The following is a 21,124-nucleotide window of genomic DNA, read 5'->3' on the forward strand; positions in this document are numbered from 1 at the left end:
GTACCGTATTGTAGGCATGCATTTTATCCCACCAAATCTCATTGATATCTATAAGGTCAAATGTGCCACTTTGCACTGGGACTCCTGGTTCCTCTTTGTTATTGCCTAAATAGTGAACATTTTCACAGGTGTTTTGAAGTCATTAATTTTACTTCTGTCTCCTTTCTTAGATGTTATCTCCCATATACTTTGGCAAGTTTCAACTCTTATCTTCCCTTTATTGTAGCCTGTTGTCTATGACAACAAACTTGATAGATGTACCTGAGCAGCTTTCTCTTGTCCTTATTAGTTTGAAGACCTTTTGCTTAGAGTGGCAGGAAATCAGGCACATACATACTCACCAACCTTTGTCAGGTGTTCTTTATTCTTGGCCAAAAGTATATTATATTAAGTCAGTCCAGAATTATCATCCCATTCTCAAACACCATCTTCTTAGCCAGATGTTAAAATTCCCAACATATTATATCATTAGCTCTCTGTATAAAATCTTCTGATCTTCTGCATATCTTTCCTTCAATGGGCTGCAATGAAGAAAACAATGAAGATCTTTGGTTTTTTGCTTGAGACTTCATAATCTTCAACAATACATTTTAAGTTCCTTTCATTATTATCATTTGGACTCATATGAATCTCCAGAAATAAGAATAATTGTATAAAATAGATAACATTTATACAATGCTTTCTATATTTGATCATCACAAAAACCTTGAAAGGTAAGTGCTATTATTATTCCTACTTTACAGATGAGGAAACTGAGGTAAAAATAAGTGATTTGTCCAGGGTCACACAGCTAGTAAGTATCCGAGGTTGAATTTGAACTCAGGTCTTGCAAACTCAGGGATCAGAGCTCTAACCACAGTACCACGTAGCTGCTTAGCTGGGTAAAAATGGTTGGCTGTTATCAATTTTTATTATTCTTAGAAGATTCTCTGCTCCTTGAGGTCAAGGGATTTTCTTTTGTCTCTTTTTGTATCCCCAGTACTTAATACAGTGCTTGGCACATGGTAGGCACTTAATAAATGTTTATTGATTGATTATGTACATAACCATTGGAGTCATTGATTATGGATCCATGTTCCCAGAAGACAACAGACCTTTCTATTATTACTAGATCCACAAATAACTTCTTTGGTGCCAATGAGCAGGGATGACCAATCATTTCATTCTAACCCTTATTGGATAGTCTCTCACCTGATCACTTTTGAGACTCCAATTTGTCATTTCTAACAGAACAAGCAGCTACTTCCCCTTAAGGGTATTCAGCGCCTTCATCTTCACAAATGGTCTTAACCTTTGTTTTTTGTAATTCCAGTTGTACAGTTGTCCTCTTCCTTCCCTTCACTCTCCATGTGATATTCTTCTACTCTCCAACTTCTTTCAAAAATTCAAGTTTCTTCTTGGCCAATTCAGGTCCCTTTTGTGCCCAGACTGAAGCTCTTTGTTATTGTTGTTATTGTTTGTATTGTTGGGGGGGGGGGTGTTTGTTGTTGTTGTTTGATTATTTTATGAATTTCATTGTTCTTGATAACTTAGGATGTGGAGAAGTGTTCCTACAGTCCCTTCACCTTCTTTTTAAGGAGAAAGATAAACACATACTTGGAACATACATAGCAGCCATTTGGCTATAGCAAAAGTGCAAACATTGAGCATATTATAAGACACCACAAAATTCACCCTGCTGATGGAGATTTTGAGCCTTTTTTTCCCTAAAACAACTTGTGGGTAGTTTTGTATAAACATCACCTCTTTAAAATTTTTACAATCTATTATCACTTTTAAATAACGATGGCCACATTAAACTTCATTTTCTTAGTCTTAACAATGCCACATTTGTACCTCAAATTTCTCATCCCCTTATGCCAATCTGCTATTTTTCCAACTTGCCCCACTATGCAAACCACTGTACCAATTTGCTTTATCCACCGATGCAGTTTCATTCATTTTATTCTTACTTACCCGCCGCAATACTTCCCTTCTCTTTTTCCTTTTCTGTATATCCTTCTCCTTGAAATCTTCTCATCAGTTCTTTACTTCCTAATATCCCTGAATTCTCCTGGATCCCACTGTTCTTCCTTCAATCTTTTCTTAAAGAAGGCATGAAGAAAATCAGGACATGGAGATTATTGTCCTTTAATTATTCTTCAATTTCACCCACATTTCTCAAAAATTTCTCATTTCCAAATTTGTCTTCTGGCCTTCACAATTCCAAACCCTCTTAAAGGACTCTCACAATTTTCTTCTTCCTAAGCTCAAATCTTCCTCTCTTCTCTCAAAATTTGTCTTATTGAATCCAGAAATGAACTACAGGTAAATTTATCTATATCCATATCTGTACCTACATCTATTTCTTTGACTATGCAGTATCCATAATTATATCCGGGGTTCTTGATCTTTTTTTTTTTTTTTGTATTATGGACCCCTGTAGATGCCCATGGACTTCTCAGAATAATGTTTTTAATTGTGTAAAATAAAATACCTGAGATTACAAAGGAAATAAATTATATTGAAATCCAGTTATCAAAATATTTTTAAAGTAATTAACTCTAGGTTAAGAGCCCCTTATTTGCAGCTATTTCTATATAATCTATCTTTCTTGATATCATAACTATACAATCCATATTTATGTGCAATGGGGTAGGGTGGGAACTGGTAAACTAAGGTCTAATATGCTTGTATTTACCCTTTTCAGGGGGGTATATAAAACATAGTTGTTTTCTATATTTCCTTCTTGGTTCATATCCAACATATAATGCCTGTTTCTAGACATGTATGACTGAGGAAATGGTACTGTGCAATGACGGAGATTCTTCTAATTGGCTATGGCACCAGAACAGCCTGTCTTGTGAGATGCTGAGTTAGGTGAGTGCATATATAAAAGGTTTGATCTATCTCCTGGTTGCTTTTCTGCTGTGAAGTACTGGGTTGGGAAGGAATAGTGGGCTTTGTCCCTCTGTGGCCACCAGGCATCTGTAAGCACATGGTGCCTGTTTCTTGTATGCCTATTCTTTCCTTTTCTTAGGGGAATGAATATTTCAAGAGCAGAATAACCAGGCAACTGTGAGAGTTTGAGAGATCCTGAGATTCTTGAAGACTTCCATAGTAGTGGCCCCCATAGTGGCTGACAGAAAAATGTTCCTGCAGACAAATGTGGAAAGAAAGTCATCTCAGGAAAAAAACTACAGCAGCTTCAGAGATTATGACTCTTTGTAAAAGAGAGAAAAGCTCACTATGGGATCTAGCTAGGCAGTTACCTTCAGAGAACAATAGAGAGCTATGTGGAGCTTTAGGAAGATTCCATGAAGGGAGCAAAAGACTTCCTAGACCAGGAACTGAGGGACTTCTTTGCCATATGCATTCTCTCTCTCTATTTGTGCTTCATTACCATTATGCTTTAAATGTAATCTCACTTTCCCCAAGGAGAAGGTGTCCCAAGTTTGGGAGATCATTTTGTAACCATTTGATACACCTTTCCTATAAACCTCTTTTTTGAAAGCTGATAGAGCTTGATTGATAATGTGGAACCCACTAAAAACCCCCAGCAGTTCAGGATTACCTCATAGAACCCTGAGATGCCCTCTGGGAACTCCAGACTACTAGTGTGAATCTAAATTGGAAAAGTGAGTCTAGAAGGGGTGCTACATCAATGTCTATGTCTATGTCTATGTATACATCTAAGTCTATGTCTCTATGTCTGTGTTTATGTTAGCAGAATAGCATCGTGAATAAAAAACAACTAGCCTTGAAGATCATGCCTCTGACACATAAAAGCTATATGCAATGGAGTAGGGTGAAAACTGGGCAAGTCACTTAACCTCTCTGTTCTAGGGAGTCCTCCAAGATTATGAGCTACAGAGAAGATGCTGACCTGTATTGGTAGATGTAGTTTTCCTCATATGGGAATGAAATATTGCTATAGGTGCAAATCTATAGGTATTAACTTTTCTTTAAACCAAGATCTATACTCATCTCTTTACATTATGCATTTCTAGAAAGATAGGTAAATAGGGTAGGTAAAATGTGGTGGTTAGGTAGTGCAATGGATAGAGTGCCTGGCCTGGAGTCAGGACGACCTGAGTTCAAATTTGCCCACAAAAACTTACTTGCTGTGTGATCCTTGGCAAGTCACTTAATCCTGTTTGCCTCAGTTTCCTCATCTGTAAAATGAACTAGGGAAGGAAATAGCAAACCACTCTGATATCTTTGCCAAGAAAACCCCAAATGGGATCACAAAGAGTCAGACATGACCAAATAATAACAACATCAAGGCAAATAGGGCACATGTATAAATTACCATGAAGGTTTAAAGGCCTTACGGAGACACTGTATGTCTACAAAGTTATAAATAAGCATTTTTCTTTATCCATAATTACCCCCTAAAAATCTTTAAGAGTAACTTTATGGAATATTCAATTCCAGATCCTTGAACTCTTGACAAAGCAGAGTTCCCTTCAACACATTGTCCTTGACATTCATCCCCTGGGTTGGAGAAAAGGGAGAGAGGAAAGATGGAGGAAAGGAAGGTAGGAAGAAGGAGGGAGGTGGACCAGGCCCATGGGTAACATTCTCTTAGGAAGGCAATGGAACCCTACGAAACTCTCTGGGAATTGGGCTAGTTGAGCTGGCTAAAATACCTTCATTCTCAATCCATTTTCTTTAATAATTTGTAAGGGAAGAGGTAGGTCTGTGATTTCACCAGCACAGGTCCTTCCTTCCTCTGCTGTTAAAAACCACAGTCCATCCACACCTCAGGAAGCAAGTTAAGGAAGGTTTTGTGATGTTGGATTTCTATGTGGGTTGATGCTCTGGCTTTGGAGGCCAGGAGAGGAGAGAGGGGGCTTGCACTGAGCACTACTTTTTTTTTTTGGTTGGTTTTTTAGCTTTTTTGGAGGAGGAAGGTAGGGCAGTTGGGGTTAAGTGACTTGCCCAAGGTCACAGAGATAGTTTTTTTGTGTTAAGTATCCGAGGCCGGATTTGAACTCAGATCCTCCTGACTACAGGGCCAGAGCCTATTTGATGCACCACCTCCCCTGACCCATGTCAATGAATACTTCTACACCAGCAGCATATGTGGCAACCAGGTTGTGGTCTTCATCACCTGGAAAAACTGGCAGCTCTGTGCCAACCCTGAGAAGAAATGGGTACGCAGTTACATCAACTCTTTAGAAATGAGCTAGAGAGGAGAGTCCACTTGACCTAGACATCCAGCCTGCCGGCACCACAATGCATCCTTCACAAGGCTTTCAAGCTGATAGTCCTAAAGCCCAAGCCTGACTATGTCACAGCCCAACTCAAAAAACCTTCCAAGGCTCTCTATTGCCTCTGGCATGAATATCCAACTTCCTCTGGGATATTTAAGGCCCTTCACAACCTGACATCAGCCTATTTCTCCAGGACAATTACATGTCTCACTCTCTCTTGGGTACGCCATACTCTAGCCACGCTGGCCTGTACACAAACCATTTCCCACCTGGGTACCTTTCCCCAGGCTGTCCCAAGCTCCTGGAACACTCTCCATGCTCATGCCCAGCTCTTGGAATCCTGAGCTCCCTTCAAGGTGCCTCTCAAATGCTACCTCCTACATGAAGCCTTCTGTGATTCATCCCCACCCACTTTAGTGCTTTCTCCCACCTTCCAAACTGCTTTGTATGTTTTTTTGTGTGTGTTTGTCTTGTATTTACTTATCTGTGAATCCAGTCTTTCCCCCAGGACCTATGTAAACTCCTTGATGTGCAGAGATTGTTTTTGTATTTGGATCCCCAGTGCTCAGAACAGTACCTGTGTAGCAGCAAGCACCCCAAGTGTCCTCAGGGTGGCTGCCCATACAGGTTCTTGGATCTGCTTTGATAGAGGAAAGCAACTCAAAATGGGTTAACAAGCTTACTTTAATCAGTCAGACCATATATCATTTACCTTGTTCAGGGGGAAAAGGTCAGCACCCCAAACTTCAAAGTATACAGGCAGAATTATCAAGACAGAAACAGATCAAGTAGACAGCTTTCCAAACTGTCCAGCCATTACATCCATACCCAATCAACATCTGGGTTTTCAAAGGGGGGGGGAGGGGGCTCCAGACAATGGCTTCCCAGAATCCATATCAAATCACAGAACACTTCTCAAAGTGAGCCCCCAAAACAAAGCTACACATCAGGGCTTACATAGCCTTCTCCTGGCTCAGAGAATGTAACACCCTTGTTGACTCACTGGCCAATCAAGAAGTATCTACTGAAAAACAAGCCTCCCACCCCAGGCTTCAGGTGCACTTTAGCCTAGGGGCAGGGAAGATCTTCCAAATTTGCATTCCCATTACAACCTGGTATATAGTAGATTCTTAATAAATACTGGGTGATTAATTTTTTTAAAAGGGTGATGTATTTGAACAGAAAAAGAGAAAAGAATTATAGCAGAGAAGGATGTTGTATGTTTTAGAAAACACTTTAGAGTCAATAACTAGCAATTCTGGCTCCTGGAATCAGTAAAGATAAAACAAACTGGGGTCAAGAAGCAGCAAAGACTACTCCAATCAGCTTTTTAAAGACAAACAGTTGGGATAGGATTTGATGGTGGGGGGAGGTTCTCTGAGTAAGGAGCAGGGCAAGGCCAGGTGGGCAATTTGCTTATCTGGAATAACTGTGGGGATGAGTGATGTCAAGTATGCCATCTGGTAGCTTCCTAGAGTTTATTAATTATTATAGATTACTGATACTAAGCTCAGTTGTTTCTACTTGCTGAAGCAGTACAGGTGCTTTCAGTGGTCTCTGAATTTCAGTGTTCTGGGACTGTGCCCGGGTTGCCCTTGCTTAGTTATGACTATGTTGTCATTGCCTTTGTGATCTTCTTTCAAGGCTCTCCATTTTCTTATCTATAAAATGAAGGGGTTGTACTAGATGATCTCTAAGGTCTTTTTTAATTATAACTACTAGGATAAAATTAGCTATAATATAAAATTAGCTATGGATGACATGTGAAAGAGCATCCTGTTTCACTGACCATCTGGAACCCTCCAAATGGAAAAATGCCACTTTTGCTTATCCTGAAGTCCTTAGGGGTCAAGGAGGGAAAAGCCTCCACTACCTCTAATTGGGTTCTCCTGGAGAGCTCAGAGACTTAAAAAAAAAATTCCTGTTAAAAAGAGGGGGAAAAAAAGCCCAGTGCTCTTCAGGCAGATTTTTTAGGCTTTCATTTTATGGGTTTTGGAGGATGATCTTGGCGTGGGCAGATGGGGAGAAATAGTGGTTACAGTCTTCAGAGGTTAATAATTCCTGGAAAATCTTCTGGCAAACATCACTGCCCTGAAATTTCACAGAAAAGGTTCATTTGACTGTGCCCAGGCTAAATGAGTTTTTTGTCTTTATGTCCTTCCCTCGTGGAATTATGAGTTTGCATGTTGCCTTTTACACAAAAGTGAGGAGCCTTTGCCAAAATATACAACACTTTTCTCTCCAGAATTCTTTCTTTATTTACTCTGGAGTTTGAAGACTTGCATTGGAGACATATCTTTTGCCAGCGATATTTCTCTGGGGCTATTTGCAAAGTTGTCCTCTCATTTTCAGACAGAGGTTAGCACTGAGCCATCATGCCCAAGCTGTATTCAAACATTTCTTAAGTTCCACAGGCATAGGTAAGCACGTAAGCAACTGTGCGATAAATCTGTGCCTCTAGGCAGAATGATGGGATCTTCCTTTAATGCAAATGTCGCTTTTTTGGGGACCAGGCTCCCTCCTCTTTCAGAACAGACGCCTGGCTCTGCTTGTTACAGCTGAGGCCAAAATGATTTGCTGTTTTTTTTTGTTTTTTTTTTCAAATGCATGAGTCAGTTTTGAGGGATGGAATGGTTTGGGGGTGGGTGCCTCAAGCCCCATCCAAAATACATACTCATCAGAAAGTCCTGTTTCCCATCCTTAGTTCAAAAGGCAGAGCAATTTAATCGAAAGAGCCAGCTCTGGTTTTGATATGTATTAGCCAAGCAATCTCAGACAGGTCCTTCACTTTATTGAGTCTCCGTCTCCTCACCTGTAATATGGAGATAATTCTTTTACTACATTCTTACAGGGTTGCTGGTAGGGAAGTGTGATGTAAATGGGAGTCATTTGCTTTTTTTATTATTTTGTTGCTGTTCAGTCGTGTCTGACTCTTTGTGACCCCATTTGGGGTTTTCTTGGCTAAGGTACCGGAGTGGTTTGCCTTTCCCTTCTCCAGATTATTTCACAGATAAGGAAACTGAAGCAAACAGGATTAAGTGACTTGCCCAGGGTCACACAGCTAGTAAAGTGTCTCAGGCCAGATTTGAACTCAGGTAGATGAGTATTCCTGACTTCAGGCTCAGCACTAGGTGCACTATGGTGCCACCTAGCTTCCCTTTTAAAGCATAGTGGAGTCAGAAAGACCAGGATTCAAGTACCTACTCTGATACATACTAGCTGTATAGCCAGTCCTGTGTAAGACACTTAATTAGCATGCAGGAGGTGCTCTCTAATATTATACATTACAAATGGGTCATTGTTCTACCTGGGTGGAAAGAGTTTCCACTCTGGGCACTCCCCACACCAAGGAAATGACAAGTCTGAACAACATTGACAACAACAAATTTTTTTTTTTTTATATTATTCTCCTCTTTCTCTTATTCCCTCCTCCTTTTCCTTCTCTTTTTCATTCTCTCTCCACCCCTCTCCTTTCTCCTTGTTATTCCTTTACAAAAAGCTCTCCACTGTCTCATTGTTTTTCTAGCACATAGTAGGCACTTATTAAATGTTTATTGATTTGACTTGACTCTGAAGGCGATGAGAGCATAAACTTTCCCAGCTTCTCAACAAACTGATGGTTTCACCCTTGGGCATAGTGCCATCTACAATTCTAAGATCAGCCCATCTATGCACATGGAGACTCCTGCAGAAAGTTGGTGACCAGAGAATGAATATTTCTGGTCCACAGATACTCTGGAAACTGTCTAGTAAAGCATAGCGGGGCTGTATTTGTGTCCAAAGAGATGGGACCTATATGATGAAGTCACAGATCTTCCTTTTCCCCTTCTCATTATTGTCTTTGCTAAAACTTTAAGAGTGAATGTTTAACTTTACCCCCTCCTGCCCCCACTTCCCACCCTCACTTTTTCATGGCTGGTGCTGAAGGCAGTGGCAGGCTCTCAAGGAAGGGGACACTGGGAGAGTTAAGGTCGTGGGACTGTTAGGGTGTGACATGAATGCAGAATGGGGACCCTTGTGCCCACTTAGAAACACAGATTTTTTAATCTGGAAGATGATGCTCTTGTGTAACTCCCTCCTTTTTAGAAGACACTGAGACCCTGAGAGGCATGACTTGCGTGACATTACACATAGCAGGTTAGCAGAGCAGGGACTAGGAGCCCATGGCTCCTGACTCTCAGTCCCATGCCCTTTCCACCACACTACACTGAACAGGAGTTCAATGCTGAGAACAAAGACAATAAAGCTTCTTTAGAAACAGCAAAACAGAGCTTAGTCTTGCACGGGCCCTGATAAAGGCTTCCGTCCCCTCTGATTCCTGGGAACGGGCACTCTGATGAATGGCTGAGGAATACCAAAGGAGGAATCCTACATGGACTCCATTCAACAAGATACAGCCTCTTCTGCATGGCAGCCCAGGAAAGGGGGCTTTTTCCCAAAAGCCATCCAAGTCACGGCCAAGCAATGAGCTGAATCAATGGCTCCAGACTCAGCATCAGAAAAAAGGGCCCTGCTGTTCCCATGACCATGTGATGGACACCTCCACTCTGACAGAGACACAATTCCCCTTTGCTCCCCCCAAACAACCCCACCACTGAGCCAGTCTGTTACCACAGAGGGCAAAAGAGATGGTCTTTCCTGGCACACTCTTTAGGTGGCACATTCACATAGACTTTGGCATGATCTCCACCTCTCTCCCTCCCTTTCTCTCTCTCTCTCTCTCTCTCTCTCTCGCTCAACCCAGACTTCTTTCCTCTAATTATTAAACTCATGAGGGAGCTCTCACCCTGAGAATAGCATGGATGTGTGATGTCCGCAACTAGCACCCTTCTCCACAGACAGGAATCGGAAAAGAATTCAGGTTGTACTATTCATATAGGTGATGCTAGGCTGGATCCTTCCATAGCTGTCATTATTCTTGTCTTTCTAATTCTTGTGTTTGAGATGTGTGGGCTCTGGTGCAGCATGAGACGCTAAACACCAAGCCCCAGCTGCCATATCCCCAGTTAACACAAAGTAACATGAGTAATTACACTAGAATGGGTCTCTCCTCTATGCTCACTCTATTCATTTTCATCATAGGATTTTTCTCATCAGAACACCTAAGCTAGTTTCATCTGATAGAAACCAGTCCCTTCCCATTACCTAGCTCTCCGAAGAACCTTACTCATTTCAGTCACTTAGGGCATTCCCAGGTTAGCAGGAACTTTCTGCTTTCTCTGCCTTCTTCCATTTCTATGGTCCATGGTACTCCATTCTCTCTCTAGGAATGTATCAGAACATTGTGGCATTTTTAAGTATGCCTTGTCAGTCAATGAAAAAGGATTTCTTGAATACCTACTTGGTGTGAGTCCCTGTGTTTGGCACTGGGAAAACAAAGACAAAAATGCCTGCTACCAAGGAGCTTACATTCTATCTGGGGAAACAGCACATGAACATACATGCAAACAATACAAGGTATGTACCATTAAATACAATGTGATGTTTTTTTGGAGGGGTGCTGAAAGGAAGGCTCTTGCAGCTGGGGTCAGGAAATATGAGGCAATCATTGAATTGAGCCTTAAAGGAAGCTGGAATTCTAAGAAGTAGAGATGATGATTCTGGGAATGGGAGCCAGCCTGTGTAAAGGTATGAGATGGAATGTTTTATGTGAGGATGAGCAAGTGGGTTAGTTTGACTAGATTGTGGAGTCCATGCAGGAGTCTGGAAATGCAGGCTTGAATTGTTGCAGAGAATTTTCTGGTGCTTTGTTGCTTCAAGAATTTTCTTCTTTGTTTGGAAGAAGCCAAAGCGACTCTTAAAACAAATGTGAACAATCACTTTGGAAACATTGCTTTGAAACTGAATTCTAAGATAGCATCATGAATTGTGCCTCTCTATTTCTGATTTTATTAGTGCAAGTGGTATTAGAAAAACTTGGAGTTAATAGATTCCAGTCCCAGCTCTGAAACAACCTTAGTTTGGGGGTCTAGGTACTTACTGGGGGCAAAAGATGTAATCAGACTCTCTTGTCCATTTCCCCACCTTTTATCAGGAAATGCTTTTCTAAATGGGTGATTTTGTGTTAAGCCAATTGCATAGCAGAAAAATGAAAGCCAGATCATAAACAAAACTTATGGATCTGTAGTCAAAATGTATTGTGGTCAATTAAAGTCACAAAAAGGACCAGGTCATGCATAGTGGGGTAAAAAAAATGGCTACTGGTTTGATACTTCCAGCCCTTTCCTATGTGAAAGGTACCTTTAGTTAGCCTGTGGGGTTTCCAACTTCTGTACCCATCAGTGACCCTGCCCCAACTAAGCTCAATGTTGTAGACCCAGCTTGTGAGGATGAGAGCAGGAAGGTGACTTTTCAGCTTTCATTTCATATACAGAAAAAGTCCTATCTTTGATATCGATTACTGTTTCTTATTTTTTCCCCTTATTTCTAAAGTATGTACTTTGTGGTGATCAGGAAGAAAAGTTAAAACTTTAATTTAGCAATCCAAAGACAGAGAGAACAAAGGGATTATTGGACCATTTAACAGAAACAAGGCATTAAAATTATACAGAACAAGCAGTTTCTAGTTCTACTGAAAATAATTTTAAAAACCAGAAATACAGGTGTTGTTTTAAGTAACTTTTTTTTTGCAAAATTTCTCTCTACCCTAGCAATTACACATTGACAGTTCATAAATTAAGTCCTTTTACTGTTACCGACATCATACGAGAGAGAGAGAGGGAGAGAGAGAGAGAGAGAGAGAGAGAGAGAGAGAGAGAGAGAGAGAGAGAGAGAGAGAGAGAGAGAGAGAGAGAGATATGAAAAGGGCATTGGCTATTTCAATCAGGGTAAATAAAGACAACATTAATTTTTATAGAAAGCTGTGAAAATATGCATATATATATATGTGTGTGTGTGTGTATACCCATATATGTTTGCATGCTTTTTACCTAAAATGGATATCATGCCTTTTTATTCCAATTTTAATTTAGAAAATAAAGTAATCATCTTTTAAAACTCTGGTCCTTCTTACTGGCCAGGGTTTTATTTTTCTTCTCTGTTGAGCAGGTGTCCACAAGCAAAACAGTTTCTCAAAAGGAAGAGAGAGAGTAGAGAGAGACAGGAATTCTAACAAACAGATGGAGTTTTGAAATACGTGTGTCTTCACTAATAAATCTATGTTTATAATAAAAGTCTACTTGGGAAAGCAGAAGACACATTTATATATTACCTGAGAACGATATCTCACATTTCTACTTTGATTAGGAAATGAAGGAAAGCATTTTTTGGAGAGAATGGATGAGAACTCTTTGTCTATACAAGGTCATATCTATAGAAACAAAAGCTTCCTCAAAGCAAGGTCTGACACTGGTAATTTATTGTCAGTCAATATTTATTAAGGGACAAAGGACAGGCCATACCCTCAAGGAGCTTGCAGTCTAATAAGGAGGAAGCAAGAAGAAAACAAATATGTACAAACAAGCTATAAGTAGGCTAAACTATTCAGTCAATAAACACTTAATTAACACTTTCTATGTTCTAGGCAATGTGCTAAGCACTAGGGATACCAATACAAAAAAGAAAGTCAATCTCTGCCCTGAAGAAACTTTCAATCTAATGAGGGAAAATAGTACATAAAAGGAAGGTAAAAAGAGAAGTGAGGAGTTAGAAGGTTCCGAAGTGTGGTAGAAACGTCTTAGAGGTTCCAAAGTAGTGCAGGCAAATGAGAAATTAGGTGTTCTGAGTTGGACTCTCTACTTAAATGGGGATTTGGAGTTCCTAGTTCCTCTCTTCAATCAGAGGGACAGAGGGTAGTGATGAGGTGGAGTACCAAGGTTGCTGAGATCTTGTAGGATAGTGAGATTTTCACTATCCTACAAGGATGGTGGGGGGGATCCGAGGCTGAGACTGGGCAGGGAGCAATTGGCAATGTGATAAAGAGGCCCAGAACTCAGGACAAAAGGACAGTATAGAGTTGAACTGATTCACCAAGGGGTCAATATGGGGAAAAGAGGAGGGATGAGCGTAGGAGTGATGGTCTAGGAGAGAACTGAGGGGTTGAGGTATTGGAGATCATAGTGTGGACAAAAGAGTAGAATTTGGTAAGGAAAGGCAAAGGGAGAGGTGGAAAGAGAATAGATTTATTTTTTGAGTTCATATTATTTGTTAAGATATAACTATTTCTTATACTGAAAAGGGATCTCCCCAAAGATGGAGGGAGATTTCTGTTTGCATTACTTAATAATTAGCAAAATGAAGGTCCCACATGAAAATGTTATGGATGTGTGTATACACACACGGCATATTATATATGCATATACATACATATATGTACATGTTTATAATTTCATGTGGATCTGTGTGTGTATTTGTGTAAACAAGAACCAGCTGCTATGGTGAGGTCTTAAGTGGCCAACTGAGTAACAAGATCCATTGATTGCTCTCTTTGTCCCAGGTTCTGTTAAACGAATTTTTGAGTTTCAAAGCATGTGAAAATAGGCCTTGTTTAATACTTTAAAATGTAATTTTGGGCATGAAAGGACCTGGAAAATGTCAAATGTATAAAGATGACATATGATAGGGTTCCATAAAAGTCACGCCTAATATAGATCTTTATTATCTGAGTAAACTTGGACAATTTACTTAACTTCTCTGACCCTCAGTTTCCCCAACTATAAAATGGAGATACTAATGGTTACGCTACCTTCCACATAATATTGTGGTGAGGAATCTTTGCAAATCTTAAATCAATGAGATCCATTGATCAGTTCACTAAGGCAAAAGTCAACACATACTGCAGAGAGCCCAAATCCAAGGGGCTGGTCACTTTGTTCTAATGCCAGATGTACATTTGCCTAAAAGATTATTTTACAGAGAACTCACACAAGTCAAGAACTCATATGGAGGTCGGAAGAAATGATACAAGGACACTCTCAAAGTCTCTCTGAAGAACTTTGGAATTGATTATGAGACATGGGAGACTAGTGTCTAACATAGGATTGTCCAGCATGGCATGCCCACATCAGAGAAGGTGCTGTGCTTTATGAACAAAACAGAGTTGTAGTAGCTCCAAAGAAACATGAGATGTGCAAATCTAGACATCTCCACTCAAAATGTTCATAGGTACTACTTGTGCCTGACCTGTGATAGAGCATTATGATCTCTTATTGGTGTGATCAGCCACAGCTGGATACACTGTATTTTGGCCTTGATGTAGTAATGTCATTTTGATCCTCTTCGAGAACAAAGGAGGACAACCAGAGGGTCTTTATGAGTTTCTGTAATTGGAAAAAAAAATCATCCCCTGGTGAACAGCTTTATGGAAGTCAGCCTTTTAGGCAGCCTTGCAGACTGATTCTCAGATAGAAGATGCACAGATAGGATATGCTCCTATCTGAAGCTATTCTACCTTGATTGAGCTTACCAGAGCCTATCCTCCACTGATGCTGATTTCAAGAAACCCATGACACTGATATGTCATAATGAAGAATCAGCACAAAGTTTTGGGGAAGAGCCATGAAACTGTCTTAATTAAACGCATTGGCCAAGCCCCCTCCACTCCCCCCCACCTTGGAGATTTTATTGAACAGAGAAAGTCTGACAGCTTCTGGCCCCTTGAACCTTACTAGCTTAGAAAAAGCGTTCTAATGTCTATGGAGAGGATAGCACAGCATGGATATACAGATAACTAAATGCACACTGAGCAGAAACATCTGTATCCAATATATAAAGAATTTGTCTTGAATACAAACAACAGTATGAGTATACCATGAGGGGTTGAGAGTAAATGAACATTTTCTGCGAAATTTCAGTGGCATGTAAGTTTACACAGGTTGCGTGCGGCTGATGGGAATCACAGCTGTTTGGCCCTGGGAATCTTCACTCCATATGATTTGGGAATCAATTGCAAACACTTTGTGTTTTCTCTTTTGAATAATGATAACAATGTTAACTCGCATTTATGCAGCACTTTAAGTTTACTGTGAGAGAAGCAAACATTGCATGCTGGAATGAGCACTCAATTTGTACTCAAAGTATATGGGTTTAAATCTTTACTTAAACAATACTCAGATGATTTTGAGAAAGTTATCTCTTCTCCATGGCCTCAATTTCCACATATGCAAAATGAAGAGTTTGAACTGTCAGATCTAGTGGATGGACTGCCTAGTTTTGGTAAATTATCTTTTTTTTGTTTGTTTCTTTCTCTCTCTCCTCCCTCCCTCCCTCCCTCCCTCCCTCCCTTCCTTCCTTCCTTCCTTCCTTCCTTCCTTCCTTCCTTCCTTCCTTCCTTCCTTCCTTTCTCTGTTGTTTTGTTTCTTTCTTTCTTTCTGTCTTCCTTCCTTTCCCTCTAGCTCCTTCCTTCCTTCCTCTCTAGCTCCTTCCTTCCTTCTCTTCTCTCCTCTTTTTTTTTAGGGATATTCAGTTGAAGAGGTAAACAAAGGAATATATTCAGAAATGAAGTTACATAAAAATATCAATACAATTTTTAAAACAAAAGAATAATCATATAACTTACAAAAATGCAAAATATTTCATCTGTAATACTGTGCTATTGACTGGGAATTTTTTATAAAAAGCAAAATATCAGGTGAGTAGGAGTAATTAAAGTAGTAGTAGTAATGATGATGATGATGATGATGATAATGAAGAGTTTGGTCTAAATGATCTTTTGGGTCCCTTCTAGTTCTAAACCCAAGGAAACTATGATCTTCTTTAAGGGTACAACCACACATATACATACATATGTAGATGTACACACATGTATGAGTGTGTATAGAAGTAAACACAATGAACAATTATATATACATAGTAGATGCATGTACAATGTGTATATATGCATATATATAATTAAATGTGGCCAAAATACACATAGAATTAAAAATACAAATATATATTTTATTATTTCTCTATTATACACAATTATTTCATCAAAGTACTGTATTTTATAATCATATGGCATATTATAAAGTTGTATGTCTAAGTGTTTAATATATAACTACATAAAATATTATAGCATAATATCATGTGATATATATGACCACTACGCCTCTTCTAACTGGTCCTCTCTCTCTTTGTCCATAAACAGTGTATATACACATATGTATATATTACTAGATGTGTATATGTGTGTACATGTGCATATGTGTACACATGTATGTGTATATGTTTGTCTATGTAAACGTGCATGCATTTGACTCTGCCACTTATATAGCACTTTTATGGAAAGGAGAAGGGATAAAGAATTTATTAAGTACCACTATGTGCCATGAACTGTGCTAAATGCTTTGTAAATATTTTCTCTTTTGATCACAATAACCTTGTGAATAGGTGTTGTTATTTCCATTTTACAGATGAAAAAACTGAGGCAAACAGAAGTTAAGCAACTTTTTCAGGATCACACATCTGGAAAGTGTATGAGCACAGATTTAAACTCAAGTTTTCCAGATTCCAGGTCTCATCTTCCATCAACTATGTCACCTAACTGCCTAATTGTACACAGCATGTCCCCCTAAACCTCATTTTCCTCCTTTGGCAAATAGAAGGGCATCCTGCCCCATCTCTGTCATGGAAATGGAAGCTGGTATTTAGGCCTTTCCAAAATTAGAAAGTAGGATTTCTGGAGAGAGATTCAAGGAATTTGGGATGATTTCATCTGAAAAAAAAAAAAGATGCTTGAAGCTATTTTTTATTTCATGAAAAATCGTTTCTATGGAAAGCAATCAAGAAAGATGGCTTTAATCTGTGATAGAGTTAAAACACCTTGGAAGTGGAGGAAGTGAGTTTAGAAATGTGTTCTGATCCTGATTGTCTATATGACTTTAGGTAAATCTATTAAGTTATCTGAATTGCAGTGTTTCCTCATCTGTAAAGGGGGGTTTGGATTAGGTGCTTTGTGAGGCCTCTGCATCTCTAAATCTAACATATTGTATAATTCTAATCTATGACACTCAGACCAGCTTCCTGAGAGCTGGGCTGGCATCTCATTTCACCCTTCTATCTCAAGCACTCATCATGGGGCTTGGTACATAATAGGAACATAAAAATGTGTTGATGCAAATAAAGGCAATACTAAAAAGGCAAAAAAAAGAGTCAAACAAAATTTAAATCAAAGATGGTAGACAGCATTGCTTCCAATTGATTCCAGTTAAAGAGTATACTCTTTTTCTTAATAAACATTCAGATATGACATCATTCATTGCTAGATATCTCTATATCTAAGCGCGCACGCGCATGTGTGTGTGGGGGGGGTAGGGGATTTCTTTAGGCATTTGTTGAGAAATATCTTGTGTCAGAACAAAATGTCCAAGTGATTACAAAATATTGACAGTTGGACTGAATAGCTAAGAAAATACTTAAAACACAGATTTAGTGAGGATTTGTGAGTGGTAAGGCATTAAAAAATTTACTTTAGAGTAATTGAGTGATCATCTTTTCTTAAATTACCCCTTTCCCATCTCCCAAAATTCTTAATTTTAGAATTTTTATTTTCTATGATTTTCATCTTCAAATGAGATAGAGATTTCCTTTAGAGTATGAACTTTAGTTCATTTCTAGAAAATCACAGAAGTATTTTCACATGTCCTGGGTATTTATAAGTTAAAAAACAATCCTACTTATACAACACAATATCTCATGCTCCAGATTCCAGTTACTTGTTGTTGTTTTAGGATTTCAGACTAAGGAAGTCACTTGAGAGAGGCAGGAGTTATTCTCTTTCATAGAAACAGAGTCTCTATCAAAGTCTTAGGATGAGTCAAGTGTACCTACTAGCAAATCAAATGGAATTTTAAAATTTGATAAGTAAAGGATATCATTTCAAAGCTAGACGGGACTTGAGAGATCATAGTCATAAAATTATTGTGTGTAATAGAATGTGGCTGAGCTGTAAGGTAACTATGAATAATTATGAACAAATAACTATCAATAAATTCAGAGGAACATGGGAAGACATATGAGTTGATGCAAAGTTCAGTAAGCAGAACCAGGAAGACAAAACATATGACTACGACAATAGAAATGGGAAGAATAACAATAATAAAAATAAGCTCCAAATTGAATGCTGTATAATTATAATGACCAAGTTTTGTCCTTCTGAACAAATAAGAAAATTCACTTCTTTCCCTTCTTTTTTTTTAATATTTACTATTAGTTTACAACATTCAGTTTCACAAGTTTTTGAGTTCCAAATTTTCTCCCCCCCTTCCCTCCTTCCTCCATGGTGGCATACAAGCTGATATAGGTTCTACAAATACCTTCACATTAAACATTAGTCAAGTTGTAAAGAAGAATTATAACCAACACAATGAATAACGAGGAAGAAGAAACAAAACAAAACAGAAAGAAAAAAGAGAGCAGGTAGTTTGTTTCAATCTGCATTCGGACTCCGTAATTCTTTCTCTGGATGTGGATAGCCTTTTCCATCATGAGTCCTTTAGTGTCATTCTCTTCTTTTTAGAATGGAACTATGAGTTTGGAAAATTGAATATGCCATTAGATTTTTTTTGTTATTTTGTTAGTTTTTACTGACTTCTCCCTTATCTTTATTTTATTCTTTGATACAAGAGATGGCTTTTATGGGAAAGGTTGGATATATTTGGAGGTGAAGCTCATGTTAAGTTAAAAAAATTAATAATTTTAAAAATGGTGTCATCCTGGGTCAAAGACTTGTTTAAAAACAGGAAATTCCTGTGTATACTTCAAGGTGTTTCCTTATTCATTTTGATCCTGGGGAAAGTGGGAAAATATGTGCATAACACTCTCCCCTCCCACCATCTACCATTACAAACATGCCCCCTTTTTAGGGATCTATGATCCCATGTGGGAGCTCACTCTCCCTATACAGAATCACAATCTCCCCTTAACATAATTTTAGAGAGTTTCCTGAGACTCAGAAAAGGTTAAGTAATCTGCTCATGGTCACACAACTAGTAAGAAAGTGCTAGAGGAAAACTGACACCTCAAAAAATATGAGAAGGAAATTTTTATTGAAAGGTCAAAGAAAGGGGTGGCTAGGTGGTGCATCGAATAGGGCACTGGCCCTGGAGTCAGGAGGACCTGTCTTCGGATCCGGCCTCAGACACAACACAAAAAAACTAGCCGTGACCTTGGGCAAGTCACTTAACCCCAATTGCCCTCCAAAAAAAAAAAAAAGCAAAGAAAGGTCAAAGAAAACAAAGTGATCTCACATCAGATATCTTGGAAAGATGAATTTGCCTTCCAAGAGCAATTCTTGACCAAAGCTCTTTTTGAAGTCCTAGTCACAATTCAGTTCAGTTAGGGAAATGGTGTCCCTGCTGCTCTTAAACATGCATCAGCTCTTGAAATTTTTCAGTGCTTATAGTGGTGTTAATTATTATTCCCCATCACAATTATATGTGTGGTTCCTTGTAACTCCCAGCAGGTAGAATCAGGTGGTTTCCCCTCTTTTTTGATTGGGGTTCAGGGCAAAATTAGAACCAATGGTGATGGTGCAGAAAGGAAGATTTCAAATTTTATTTTGATGGACAATTAAAATTGTTTAAAAGTGGAGAGGACTACTTTGAAAAGAAGGTTGGTCTTTAAATGGAAGCTGATATGTCAGTGATGTTCTAGAAGAGATGCCTATGCAAGTACAAGTTGTACTAGATGACCCTGAGGTTCCTACTGTTTCTGAGATTCTGAGTCTGAGCCTATAAAGCCCTCCACAACCTGGCTCCAAACTCCCTTAATAACCTTATCTCACATTACATCCCCAAATCTAAGACCCAGCCAAACTGGATTATTCACAGACCCCAATCTCATACTGCCTCTGTGTATTCAAATTGGCCCAACTTGCCTGGACCAGTCAGCCAGCCACTATCCCAAATTTCCCTGCTATCCAAATGACTTCATATACATTTGGCTCTCTGCCTGTCCTGGCCCATTTTCAAAACCTTCTGTAGCTAAATGCATTTGTCTCTTGTAAAAAAAAAAAAGTAGCATGCTAAAATTCTCAAAGATCTAACATTGATCGTGGATGCATTTATAGTGAGTTTCCAAAATGCTTAGACACTTTTCATTTTTGAATTTATATCTTTGTTTTGTTGCAACACACATTGTAGGGATGGTGTGAAGTTTATTTTCTAGGAACTATTCAAATTGTAGTAGTTTGGGTATTTATTGATTCATTGGTTCATTCATTTGTTTAATAATTTAGATCAAAGCAAAGATTTTACAAAACTTTAAGCTTGCATCCTCCAAATGCTGCCGTCACTCTAGAGTGACAGGGATTCTGTCATTAGAGGTCTACCATAGGATGATTTGGTTGGTTGGTTGTTGTCCTTCATTCTCAAAGAGGACCAGAATGACATCACAATGTTAGAGTAAAGTTACGATATATCTGACTGTGACTGATCAGAACAATAGCTCAGAATACCATAGGTTGGGCATCCATGTGAACATTTGAGGTGGATTCTCATCTCGCATTTCCTTTGAGATACTTCAATTCTGCTTTGCTTATAGACCACAGCACCTTCTCTGATGTGGGCATACCATCCTGGTCTACGCTGTGCCAGTGTCTCCCATGTCACACAATCAATTCCAAAGTTCTTAAGAGAGGCCCTGAGAATATCCTTGTATCAGTTCTTCTGACCACCATGTGAGCACTTGCCCTATGTAAGTTCTCTATAAAACAGTCTTTTAGGCAAGCTTACATTTGGCATTCGAACAATATGGCCAGCCCATCATAGCTGCGCTCTCTGAGGTAGAGTTTGAATGCTTGGCAGTTTAGTTCAAGAAAGGACCTCAGTGTCTAGTATCTTATCCTGCCAGGTGCCCTTCATAATCTTCAGACAATTCAAATGGAAACAATTCATTTTTTGAGCAATATAAATCATCACCCTTCCTCTACTGTGGTATGCACACTACTCTCTGTTAATGTTTGAATATGTGTAAAGAGGGACAAGTTCTTGTGGGATATGGGGGCATGG

At 39.1% G+C, this 21,124-nt stretch overlaps 1 long non-coding RNA gene across 1 annotated transcript; it reads left to right on the forward strand.

Annotated features, from left to right (window-relative positions):
* The first annotated feature begins 484 nt into the window (after positions 1 to 484).
* LOC138173628 (uncharacterized) lies at positions 485 to 10,649 on the forward strand. Its single transcript, XR_011171468.1, has 3 exons — positions 485 to 713; positions 2,764 to 2,859; positions 10,466 to 10,649. It is a non-coding gene; the product is annotated as an uncharacterized lncRNA (long non-coding RNA).
* The last annotated feature ends 10,475 nt before the right edge of the window (positions 10,650 to 21,124 follow it).

This window comes from Petaurus breviceps, unplaced genomic scaffold, assembly GCF_028583685.1.
Source record: "Petaurus breviceps papuanus isolate PSGF00001 unplaced genomic scaffold, PetGlider_PUasm1.0 63, whole genome shotgun sequence".
Taxonomy (NCBI): Eukaryota; Metazoa; Chordata; class Mammalia; order Diprotodontia; family Petauridae; genus Petaurus; species Petaurus breviceps.